Source organism: Lissotriton vulgaris, chromosome 1_1 (genome assembly GCF_964263255.1).
Source record: "Lissotriton vulgaris chromosome 1_1, aLisVul1.2, whole genome shotgun sequence".
Classification (NCBI taxonomy): Eukaryota; Metazoa; Chordata; class Amphibia; order Caudata; family Salamandridae; genus Lissotriton; species Lissotriton vulgaris.
Window position 1 is genome coordinate 529,983,263 of NC_141685.1, and position 13,873 is coordinate 529,997,135.

Here is a 13,873-nt window from a genome sequence, read left to right on the forward strand (position 1 = left end):
TGGATTATTTTATGTTGTCTGTTGTGGAGCTTAGTAGGGTTAACATTTGTAAACTTCCAAGGCTACTCTCAGACCACAATCCCCTTCTTTTAATAATAGATATTAACAGGCCCATTAAAAAACAGATGCCCTGGACTTTCGACAGGAAGCTTTTAGCAGACGATACCTATGTGGAGCACATCAAAAACTGGACGCAGGCGTTTTTTGACACAAATAGATATAGTGCTCCAAGAGGTACCGTTTGGGATAGCTATAAAGCAGCGTTAAGGGGGAAACTATTAGTTATACGGCCCGGAATTGGAAAAAGATCGCCAAAGAGAGGGAGAAGTTAATGGAAAAACTGATGAGGGCTGAGGAATTGCACGGGAGAGAGATTGCTCAGGGTAAACAGGGAACAGAGAGCCTTGAAAGAGTGAGTGTTATTAAAGCTGAAATTCAAAATCAACTGGCACAAAAGGCAGCCGCTGAATATCAAACTCAGAGAAGTAGGCTATATGAAACAGGGGAACAAGCAGGGAAGGCACTGGAACTCCGCATTAAACAGGTGGCAGCTAAAAATGTGGTAACTCGGATTGAAGAGCAAAGCTAGAGCTACGAGGAACCAGGGGGAATCTTAAATGTGTTTAAAAGATATTACCAAGCTTTGTATCAGGAGGATCAGGAGGAACTAATTGAAGAAGGCCTAAGGCTAGAGCAGGGGGCAGCTGGAATAAAACTGGCAGAGCGAGATAGGGAAATACTGGAAATGGATATCTCTTTAAAAGAGTTAACAGATGCCCTACAAGATCTGGCAGCGGGGAAAGCAGCCGACCCGGATGGCATACCCCTGGAAATCTCCTTTGAGTTGAATTCATAATGTAGGATAGCCACTTACCTCTGATTCCATGCACATGTTGTGAAACTTGATTTGTCGAATCTGAATTATCACCATTGGAACAAATCACAAAAGTCTTATTTATTGAGGAAATAGATTGACATAAATGTTGTTCTCTTATTTAAAGTTGTATCTTTATTTCTGCTGATTGTTTTATCGGTCTCAATAATTGGCGCCAGGAATGTCGATTCCCTTTTACATTTTTGGTCAAATTACCCTGTTTTGGGGTATCGTTTCAGCTGAAAATTCGCATTTTTAATTTCAAACACACAAACTAACTTTGCATTTTAACTGTGTCAAAGATTTATAATGTTTATGCTATTCTTATTAGACTGTCTTAAATCTGCACATCATATACTCCCACCTGTAATTGGGGTAGATTTAGATATTATTGAAAATTTACAAATCAGCACAGAGCACACCTCGAAATCTACACAACTCGTAGTCTTCATAGCATTCACATGCTCCACTAAGCGTGTACCACACAGCAGAATCTACTGGAATCCTCAAAACAGAAATGTGCAAAACACACATTTTCCTTTTGTTTCATGCCATGTTTCCCTAGGCAGACCTTCTTCCATGTTGCATACATCTCAGATCAAGTCAGTGAAATCCTCGGGACCCTATCAACCTTCTCGCTTATTTCTCCTCGTTGTGCCTTCCCTGGGAAGGCGTACCATTTTGACGCATTCGCAGGTTTACTGTTGTTATTAAATCTGAGAATGTGCCAAAAACCATGGGTGGATGCGTAGGAACATCCACGCTCCAACCATGGAACGCCTTCCCCGGGCAGAGCATCGCAAGGCAGCAACTTGCCCTGCTTTGAGTTACTCCAGATGTACTATGCCAGAGAGCCACAGAAGGTGGCTCTGCGTAGTATAACAAATCTCACTTAAGGGCTTGCATTGCCGTTGCTTCACCTTGTGTGGTTCAAGGGCAATGCAAGCCCTTAGTAAATATGGACTCCAGCGGTCATAATTATAAACTTGACACCTTAGCACTAGCAGTTTATCTCAAGCTCTAGAGCCATGCAACTAAGTCATTTTCCCAGAAAGACCTGCACCCTGGAACGTGTCATTTAACCCTTTTATGCTCTTTGTATAATTGACCCTTCTAAGAGGTCAAAGAACAGCAACTAGGACATTTAGCGTAGCACAGTAGAACAGTCTCAGCATTGATCCTTGCACCATCTGTCTGCTCTATAGCTTTTTAAGGTCCATCATGGTGTTCCTCTCTTGTATACACAATTCTTCTATTAACTCACTTTGAGCCAATACAAAACAGATCTATTAACCAATGAAATCTTTTTTCAAGTGCAATGACATCTGATCGACATCTAGCAGATTTGAGGTGCTAGCGATAATCAAGCCTCATCTCAGATTGTTTCCTTGCAAGGTGATTTTAGAGCCTGGCACATTTGTGTCCCACTATGTACATCCTCCAAGTGCTAAGCACAGCTCCAAAGTCCCCAAGAGAGATTCTAAATCACATCCTTGATGTCCATTGAGAATTTATATTAAGCTGAACACTATTCAGAGGGTCTCAGCCCTTGTTTGTGAACATCAGTTTGTTTTGTAAACACACCATACGTAGGTGGGTGAGATTTGCAATTTCCCTGGCCTATGCGCTGGCACACATGAATCAGGTGGTAGCTATTCAGAAAAGTCCTGTACAGGGGACTACAGACTCAAAGGCAAAGCATGGTGGGTCTTCTAGCCCTGATCCTTGTAGTGTCACCATAATGGCTTATTTCCACATTTTACATCAATGCATGTTGGTGGTGCTACTAATTCCGAGGGTTTAAGAGCAGAACACTGCTCTCCGCATCATCTTTATTACTATTTCGAATTAATTAAATATGCCGCGGTGTAGGAGCTCTTGGTTGCTGCTCACAGGATTTGGATCACCCATCGAGTCATATCCCTTGTTTACCCCTGCCATCTGGCTTGGAGTAACCAGCCGAGGAATACGAACTTCATGATGGACACAGTCAATCATTTTATCCAATCACTTGCCTGATGATCTAGATGCGGTCTCAGCACCAAGGTGATTCCTGACTGCTCATGTTGGAGGCGCTGTGGCATACTTGATCAGGATGGCCACCGATGTCGAATTGAAAGTTGAATGAGGCCCATTTGGATCCAGGTGTCCTCTTCCCCCCCCCCCCCCCCCCCCCCCACCGGTGCCGCTTGATATCTAGTGTCGGCCCTTTCCGGGCTGCCATTACCGAGCTATCCAAACGGTCGGCTGCCGCACCTGTGGCCACTCTACTACCGCCGCCCACTGACCTGCCCGCGAGTCAGGAGATCTCTGCCTTTATCTAGAGCGGACAAGCTCCTGTGATACCAGGACGTGCTCGCCTCTCGTCCAGCTCAGCCTCAGGAGCCAATCAACAGGGGGCCATAGCCCCCGAGGATGTTCCATACTGCCCGCAATGTGTTGTTAGCCTGGGAAAGGGGAATCCCTGTGAAGCCTGCATGCTCTCATTAGGATAATTTTAGATGAGTGCTGGGTTTTGACTGACCTAGCACTGCGGGTCCTCAGGGCACTCAAGGCCCAAACATCCTTTTTGTCAGTGGTCTGGGCTCATGCACCGAAGATGGTGCACCCTACCTCTGAGCTAGACTGAAACAAAAAGAGGACTCACCTCCTCCAACACACAACCCTGCTAATGTGCTAGACCATCTTTGACTGTCTATAATTGTTAAGATACTAGTGAATGAAGGAGCAATGATTTAAGATAAAGGTAGGGAAGTTAGTAATGTGGATGTTATCAGAGAAAGGGAGAAATTAAGAAGAAAAAGTGAGAGTAAGAGACATGATTACAAAAGAAACGAGGTGTGAAGCCCTATCCTTCACTCTTAAGTCTCCCTATTCTGTTCTCTACCTCTCCTGTGGGCGCTTATTCTTTCCCAGTGACACCTTCGCCATCCTCATAATAGACATAAAACTAGATCCTTCAAGCCTCCATGCCTTCACTATTAACTACCCTCCAAATCTATCAAAAAATATTGCTAAAAAGCACAAACATCAGCTACTCAAAACACGCCCTGAGACACTTATCTCAGTTATATATTTTTGCGCCAATAAGTGTAAACTAACCAATGACCTCATCTTCCACTCGAGAAAACGTGCAAGATGGAGGAATGTCTTCTATTTTATGTTTCGTATCACAGGCACCAGGAAAACTCCTAATGGCCTCAAACTATTTGCCTCGCCTTCACCCTTCCTCAATGCGAATGCTACAATATCCCTTTACAACAATGGTATCATCGTAATTAAAGCTTTGAAAGACAATTTAGCTAAAAGAGCTAATATCTTCCCTACACTCAAGAAAGCAGTGCTTAATAAGAGCCCACAGTCCCCCTCAACTCACCCTAATCGCCATGATGTCACTTGCACACCTCAACTAACGTCAGGGGTGACTCCAACTTCTCCTAGCCCTACCCTTACTTTAAGTGATCTCCACCCCATCCAGTCCCCTGACCTAGCAACAGCAGAGCCCACATCCCCAACACTACTGTTGATTCAAATGGTTAGTTGCCCTACTTTATCAGATACTCCCCCGGCCTCTACGCTGATACACTTTGGGTCCCCCACAGCTGTTACCTCTTCCACTCAAACGCTTTATCCCCCTCCAGTGGATCTATCTTGCAAGATCCATCCTAGCACACCATCAGCCCTTACTAATGCAAGGAAAACTCCATTCCTGTTCCATCCACCCAATTCATTCAACCTTTTATTGACTACATCCTACCACCTGCCCAGTAGCCCTCCTAACTTCCCCCCACCCTGGCTTCCTTCTCCACACAGATTGGCCCTCCACAAGACCTCCCTGACTCACTCTCTTTGGCCATAATAATGCTGCCTCTACCCAACAAGTTCTCTCACGAGGCCTTTCCCCCTACCAGAACTCTCACCACAACCCATAACCAACTGTAACCACACTGACTGGGCTGCCACCTTGATCAGATCTCTATCTGCCGGCGCCACCTCATGGACGAAATCCAAAATTTGACAACCATCACAATCGAGCATCTACCCTTGCTAAGAAATAGTAGTACCCTAGGTAACCTGGCCAACTTCCAAAATTTCTCTTATCCAGCCTGAGACCCACACACCTTTCGCCTTAACTCAAAAATGTCTTTTCCTGCCCCAGAAGACTGAAGGCTCATCTATCTAATGATGATATCCATGATCTACTCCTCTCATATACCAATCCAACAGACACTAACAAGACCTTCTAGGGTGAACTCCGAATCATTCATGCTAACCACTACAGAGAACCCACCCTCAATCTTAGAGGTATAAATAACAACAACCTCATTCGCCTTAACATCCCTCTGACTCCCACCATCCATCTACTGGCCAACTGAAATGCGTTCTTCTCAACTGTAGATGAACTAGGAACGCCTACAACAGAAAAATCAAAGAAGCAAAAGCCGACTCCTTTAGAACTCAACTTAACCAAGCCAAAAACCATTCCCAAAAACATTTTGAAATAGTTAAGCAACAATCGCTCAACGCCATTCGATGGTAACATCATTTCTACATGCGAGGAATTCCACGCTTTCTTCATGGAGAAAACAAAAATAATCGAAATAGACCTAGAATAAAAGAGAACTCTTCTTCCAAATACAAGGATAGCTTCTCCACTCGCCTCTCTGGGCCATGATCGGTTCGGTCCCCATGTAGATATCTTCAAGAAAAATGCATCCTGGCACACCTTCACTGCACTCAGGGAAAATTACATCTACAGCATCCTTTTAGCGATCAACCCATCTAATCACTTCAGCAACCCACTACCACCTTCAATCTCCATAGAAATAAAAGTGGCACTTCTACCCTTATGGTCAAAGATTGTTACGCTTCACTATCACAAGTCTCTATCCCTGACTGCCTAAAAATAGCGCTGGTAACCCCATTCTAAAAAAACCTAATGCAGACAGCTCTGATCTGAACAACTTCTGCCTTATTTCCAACATCCCCACTCCTAGAAAGTGTGTGAAAATTCAACTCTTGGATCAACATCAAACTGGTGTTCGTCAAGGTCGCAGCACTGAATCTGCTCTCAATCACATCATGGAAGACATCTTAAAAATACTAGACCAAAATGAATCATGTCTCCTGATTCTGCTTGACCTTATCCTCTGTCTTCGGCACTGTTAAACATGACAGCTTACTTTCCATTCTTGAACAAAGTGTTTTACTTCATTCCTCCACAACAGATCCCAAAGAGTCAAAGTGAATCAATCCCTCTCAGCCCTTTGTCGTCAATATGGGGGTTTCACATGGGTCTGCCCTTTCACTCATAAACTTCAAGTTATTCATGGAACCACTTGCAAATGCACTGAATTCTGCGAACATACTTTATCACATGTATGCAGATGATACACAACTGTATCTACAAATCTCCTCCCCAGAAGACTTTATTTCACTCAACTCTACCTTGCTGAACAATCTAAATTGGCTCACTGATCACCACCTCATTCTTTTTTTCTTTTTTTCTTTTATTATATTTTTTTTAATTTTCCAATTAAGCACAATGTATAGACAGTGCAACACAATTCCTATATAATTAACAAATGTTAAAAAATAACTAAGCATTACAAAATAACAATAGAAAAGACATTACAGCACTTCATCTAGATCCGAACAAAATAAATCACCCAATACATACATAAACAAACAAACCTAAAAAAAATAATTACATCTATAATTAATACGCATTACAGTGCTTCAAAACTTGATCCAGCCAAGCAAAGCAAATAACCCAATACATGTGCATTCCTAAAGATGTTACCCAGAACCATATCTTCTCATGACATCCCAAATCCAGCCCACCACCTACTGATGGGTTCCCAAATTCTTAACCCCAATTGCCTTCCTCTCTTGCCTTTCCTTGCATACATAGCTTTTTCCAAGTTATACGCTGCCAATAGATTAGCGAGCCAAACTTGCATACCTGGATGGTTCTTATCCAACCATGCCCTTGCTATACAGAGCCTATATACAGCCATGGCAACACATATGAAGTCTCTCTCCAGAAAGGTATCCTCAACAACTATTCCCAATAGTATTTGGGCAGGTTTAAAAGTGATTTTCAAATCTAGGGATAAGTCCAAAAATTAAGAGCCTCAGCTTCAACCTCTCTAATAGCTCCCACTGGGTTAGACGTCAAAACAGCCACATTGTCTGCGTAAGCCAAAGTTTTAGCCACGCAGCCTTTCAATCTCATTGGGGGGATCGCCTGATTACCTTCCAACCTACGCAAAAAAGGATCTAAATATAATGCGAAAAGAAGAGGTGATGAAGGACAGCCTTGTCTGGTTCCTCTTTCTATCTTCACTGCCGCCGAGTGTCCTTTGTTGACCTTTATTCTGGCGCTAGGGTTCTTATATAGTGTTTGCAGTGCTTTAATAAACCGCTCCCCTATACCACCCCATCTTAAAGTTTGCCATAAATATTCCCAGGAGACCCTATCAAATGCTTTCTCAGCATCCAGAAACAGTGCCGCCATAGGGTCTCCCAGGATACCTGCAGCGTCGAACATTGTAATCACCTGCCTTGTATGCACTGCGGTACCTTTGCCTGGTATGAACCCATGCTGTGAGCATACTACCAGATTCTCAACAACCCCTGCTAATCTCTTAGCCAGCATTTTCGAATAGGCTTTGGCATCCGCATTCATCAGATTATTCGGTCTATAAGACCCTGGTTGAGTTGGGGGTTTCCCTTTTTTTAAGATTACAATAATATCAGCTCCGCCCCATGAGTCAGGTACTGCCTACCCAGTTTGTGCTAGCTTCATAACCATAACATATCAGGCCCCAGAGCATTAAAGAAAGTTATATAAAATTCAACCGGAATCTGGTCCGGACCCGCGGCCTTTCCAGGACCGAGAGTGCTTTATGCCGTTAATAACTCCTCCATCTGAAAGGGTAGGTCCAGCTCCCCCTTTCTTCCTCCACCATACCTGGCGGGATAATGCCCCTTAGATAACTTTCAATCTTCTCTACCTCTCTTAAGCTGCCCTCCTGGTATAACTGCGCATAGAACCGCCTGAACACTTCCCTCACTCCTTCTGTATCTTGGATATTAACTCCCTGCTCATCACTGATTTTCATAATATCTGCAGCTGCCCATCTCTGCCTAGTACGGACAGCTAGCAAGTGTCCCACTTTCTCACTGAACTCATATGCCCCCTCTTTCCTAATTAAATAGTTGTCTGCTGCTTTTTTAGCTATATGTTCTGTTGCTGCGGCTTTTAATGAAACAATTTTAAGTAGATGTTGTTCTAATGAAAGCTGATCTTGTATAGCTACTCCCAGTTCCTCTTCTACTTTCAGCAATTCTCTATTTATCTCCTTAATTGTCTTTTCTTTTTTCTGGGATGAGAGTACAAAACTCAGGGTCTCTCCCCGAACCCCTGCCTTAAAGGCATCCCAAACCACCCCTGGTGGTGCTGTACCTCTATTAATATCCCAAAACCCCTTGCTCCAACCCTCCATATACCTCCTATACCCCTCATCCCTCAAAATTGCTCTTTCAAATGTCCACTGTGCTTCCTTCCTCACCCCTTGGCCTATCTTGATAGTTAAAATAACCGGACTATGATCCAACACCACTCGTGGTTGTTTTTCAATCTGCGCCCCCCCCCCCCCATCAAGGAGCCCGAGATCAGAAAATAATCCAGCGTAACAAGCACTCTATGGGGAGCTGAATAAAATGTGCTGGCATCTCTATTTGGAAGAATCTTAATCCATGGATCAGTCAACGAGTTGTGGGCAACTAACCCTACTATAGCCCTATAGGTTTTCTTTTTCCCACCTGCGTAATGACCACCTGCCTGTAAGAATGAACTCGAGGGATCATGTATATTAAAATCCCCACAGAGTGCAATTGGTTCTGACCACTGTGCTAACTCCGTATCCAAGTAATGAAAAACCTCAGGACCGTCTTCCGTTGACCCATAAACTGTAGCGAGGGTGAATTTATCACCTTTAAAACTTAGTTCCACAATCACCCATCGACCCCACTGATCTTCTTTCTTCCTTATTACCACCACATCCCTACTTCTACCTAAAATTGCTACCCCCCTGTTTCTGGACCCTTGTTTAGAATTGGCCAATACCACAAACCCTAAATGCCCCAGAAGGTAATTTTTAGATGCCTTCACGTGTGTTTCTTGCAAGCATACTAAATCTAATCTCAACAATCTCAAAAGTGCAGCCACCCTAAGCCTTTTAGCAGAGTCTTTCAAACCACAAACGTTTATAGTGGCAATTCTACAGCTCATTTAAGGAATATCATACATTTCCCCTGGTCTGAGAAGCCATACATAAACCAATGCTTCAAATTCTTACTAATGTGCTGAATTAACCGAATAATGTGTGTGTTATACTGTCCAACCCTGTGTCGTACTAAACATTGTACACCTTTTCCTCTACATTTTTTATTCCCCCCTGACCCCCTTAACCCACCCTGTCCCACCTTTCCCTCCCTTCCTGACCCACCCCCCTCCCCCCCTTTACAGGCAAATAGGTCCAAGGGACCTATGTGTGATTGCTGCAGACCGTGGCTGTCGCTAACCTCCCCCCGACCCCCCCACAAACCCCTATATTCCCCTGTATCCCCCATGTGCCTATCCTCCCCTTTACCATTTTACTTCTCAGTTTCAATGCTCCGTGCTCCTTTTAATGTATAAGCCAGTAGGATAGATTTAAAAACTTCAGCCATTCTTCTGCTGTTTGAGCTCTTCCAAGAACTGCTGAGCCTTAACCTCTGACCAAAACATTAGCACCTTCCCTCTTACGACCACCTTCAGTCTTGCTGGAAATAACAGGTACGCCTCAGAGCCCACTGCCTGAAACGGTTTAATAAGCTGCGTCAGCCTCCATCTCCTCTCTACCGTCACGTGCCAGAAATCCGGTCTAGTAAAGAAGGTGGTGCCCTCAAATGTTCGTCTATTATCTGGCCTTGCCTTTTCCAAAGGTTCTTCTCTGAGAGGTAGTTACCTACATAAATCAGGATAGCTCTAGGGAGAGGTGCCTGCCCCCCCCCACCCCTGGCTTTCTTAATTGTGAATGGGAATCTGTGGGCCCGTTGAACCTCCTTTTCCCACTGCCAATCGGATTCCGGAAATGCTCCCTTTAAAAGATTTACCACAAACTTTAAAACATTCTGTCCCTCTGTCCCTTCTTCCACTCCCAAAAGGCGAATGTTATTCCGCCGCTGGTGGTTTTCAAATTCCTCCATCTTCCAAAGCAAGTCTTCCGCTATCTTTTCTTGGTTTCCTTCAAAGTCCTGCCAGGCTCCACCTCATCCTCCAGCCTCCCTGTCCTCTCCTCCACTTCCGTAACTCTGCTTACAATACCATCGTAAAGTTTGTTGACTTTCTTCAGTGTATCATTCTCAACACCTCCAAAATAGAATTCCTCTCATCGCTCCTAACCACACTCCCAAGATCGACCTCTGGATCAAACAGCTTAAACAGCAAACAGCCTCCCATTGCTCTCCTCACATTATTGAGTCAGCTAAATCCATTGGAATCACACTAGACAAACACTTGAATATGCAGAATCATATAAGCAATGCCACCAAGGGAGCTAGATACTAGATAAGTATAGTAAGGAGTGTCAAACCTTCCCTACCACAGGACGACTTCTAGATGGCAGTCCAAGCTCTTCTATTACCAAGCTAGATTAAGGAAGCTCCAATCTTTGTGGTCTTCCTAAATACAATTTGGCCTAGCTAAGGGTCTCCCTTAATGCCGCAGCCAGACTGATAACTGGCACAAAAAGAAATGGTCACATATCCCCAGCACTAAAAACCTAAACTGGTTGCCCCACGAAGCAAGAATACAGCTAAAGATTGCTTGCCTAACTCATAAAGCCCTACATCGCAAGACCCCCATGTAGAGTTATCAGGGGGCTGCAGATTCTCACAAAGTGCAAGTTCACTGCTACTGAGACCACAGATTTTCCGCAAAAAGAGAGCGTGTTACAGAGCCTTCTTGGGCGTCGTCCCGAAGATATGGAACTCTCTGCCACCGGATGTCCGCCGAATCACATCACCTCTTCATTCAAAAAGAAGTGAAAACAATACTAATGAACTAGTTTCTGCCCTAAGTTACTTTAGGTCTGATTGTTTACTTACCTGCCCACTATTCCGATGCCCTGCCTTGATATACAACCATGAACTCCAGCTTTACCTTGCTACTCTCATATATGTCACTAATGTCTTTTCTTATAACTGTATCTTACCTACCCTATAATGGGAAGGGCACTGATAAACTTTATGGTCTTGCTCGCGCTATACAAACATTTATAAATAACATTAAAAATGTCTGATCAGTGGTTGTTCTCTAGGAAGGTTTTGGTACAGCATTATGATTGTGATGGGATGTGGTTTTTATGCTATGATTACTTACTGGTTATCTCCTTTAGCCGAGCTCCTAATCTTCCTGATTACAGTTATGTTCACCCCTCACCTCTATTTTGGATAGATAGTATTAGCTAAATTGCACTCAAAAAAGAGGTGAGGATGGGCAAGAAGCCTAAGGACAGTTTCTCTACTTTTGACAACTTTTGCTTCAATCAGGTTGTCTGTCTCCACTTGGGAACTTACCTTCGTTAAGGACCCCAACATTACATTGTTGATCAGAAGGTGCAAAATACAGCATGCAAACCCAGAGGAGATTAGTAATCAGTATTGATAGGATAGTTGCCAGAATGTGGTGTGTAAAATAAAGCATAGGGCTTGATAGCTAAACCTCTGTTAGGATAATATGATTTGCATACTTCTTATCGATATAGTAAGTAATAATGATATGACCTGTTTAATCTGGCTGGTATGGAGCTGATATCACCACAAAAGTTAACACTGAAAAGGCTTAATTGCTTTCATTGTTACAAAGCATTCACCCATTAGTTGTGCTAGTCGGGTGGTTTCGTTTAATAAATAGAAATGTGTGTTTACTCTCATTACACTTCTAAGCAGCACTATTATAAAGACAAAGTAGAACACGCAATGGTGAAGCCAATAGAACTGGCCTTGGCAGGCAGGTGTCATGAATATTTTTTTTTTTTTTTTATTGTAAGCATTTGCACGAACAAGAAAAATGAAAACAAGCCACAACTTAAACTTTGCCATATCCTTGCTATATAATTTTAAAAACATTCATCAATGAGGGGCGTGGATTGATGCCGTAGTAGATTGCCGCTGGCTAGTGCAGCTTTGTGGCGGTATCGGAGGGTCTTCTATCTATTCGCAGACTAGAGTTTCCCACCCTTGTTCTTTACAGCACATTTTTCTGGTGAACTCTCACTGCGTGGGAAAATGTCTTCTTTATTCTATCACCTCAACAATATGACCTAAATCTCCCAGTTTGGCAGACTGTAATCCATTTTCTATACTTCAGGAAAAGATGGAAGGCTTGAAACATGGTGCTTCACCTTTCCCGTCAGGAACATCAACATCAAATATTCTGCTTCCAGCTACCAAACACGCATCAAAACTGGCTTCTTCCTAAATGCTTTCTTCAAGCAAACAGGTTAAAAAGATCCGGCTTCACCTGCCCATTCTTCTCCACCTATATATATAGAACTACTTCTAGAAGAGATACGACCTCTCCAACCGTATGTGGAGTAAATAAATAAACAACTTCAAAATCTTGATGGTAATTGGTCTACTATCAATAATAAAGTTATCCAACTAGAACAACTGATGGATTCATTACAAATTGCTGTTCAACAAGTTCCTCCTCCTCAAGTGGGAATCACTCATCTTAAAAGACAAGTTGTAGACCTTACAAATTGCAACAGGCGGAATAACTTGCATATTTCTGGTTTGGCTGAGGGGATGGAAGGCTCAGACCCTATCTCGTTTTTTCAATCCTTTTTTCCAAAGGTTCTGGTTCTTCCTGAAATGCCACTATTAAATATTCAAAGCGCTCACCATTTAGGTCATAGTCCGCATTCTGTTTCTTCTTCTCAGAAATCAAGAGTTGTCATTTTGTATTTTTTGAAGAACACAGATTTGCTAAAGGTCTTACACGCAGTTAGGCTCAAAGGTCGGCTCTCATGGCAAGGCTTTGCTTTGTTCTTTTCCAGAACTATGCCAAAGTGACGGCAGATAGAAGAAAGACAGTTTCAAACATAGACTCAGTACTGCAGAATCTTAAGGCCAGACTTGGACTTTTTCATCCTTGCCTTTTGAAAGTGACCTATAAAAAAATGACTACGTACTAAGAGGAACCTGATTTGTTACTACCGTTCTTAGACAACTGTAAAGAAGAAGAAATGGAATTCACCAGACTGTTTACCACCTGATTACTATTAATTTAATTCAAAATTCTATACTTGTCAATGTTGTACCTGTTTGTATTTTCTCCTGAATAACTTGTTTTTCTTTTGTGTGTTTCTTAGGTGCTGTTACACACTTGATCTTCGTTATCCCTAGACTGTTTTGAATGTCAATCCTCCCTCTTGACCTGAATCGGAGTTCCAGTCAGGTGTGTCATCTTCCTAATGAGGCGTCACCACCCTTGATTTCTGTTTGTGTTCCTGGTATGTCATTTTGTTTATCTTTTATATAGATTCTGTCTGTTTCTCTGTTTTTTCCCTCTTCTTTTCTTTCTTTCTTTACTATTTTCTTCTATGCATCCCTATTGTTTCTGTTTTCTATTTTTCCATCTTCTTTTTTACGGTATACTGTATTCTTAATATAGTCTTATATTTATGATCTGTACTATATATCTTTTAAACTGTATCCTGGAATATCAAAGGTTTGGATTCACCAATCAAAAGGCAAAGTGTACTTGCTCATTTAGCAAGACTTCAAGCAGATATCGTATTTTTACAGGAAACCCATGTGGTTGCTTCTGAAGTTCAAATGATTAAGCGCCAATTGGGTGGGAAGTGTCTTTTAATCCCCTGGTTCTGGCAAAAGAAATGGTGTTCTTATTTTTTGTCGCAAAAACCTTCATGTTAACCTCCT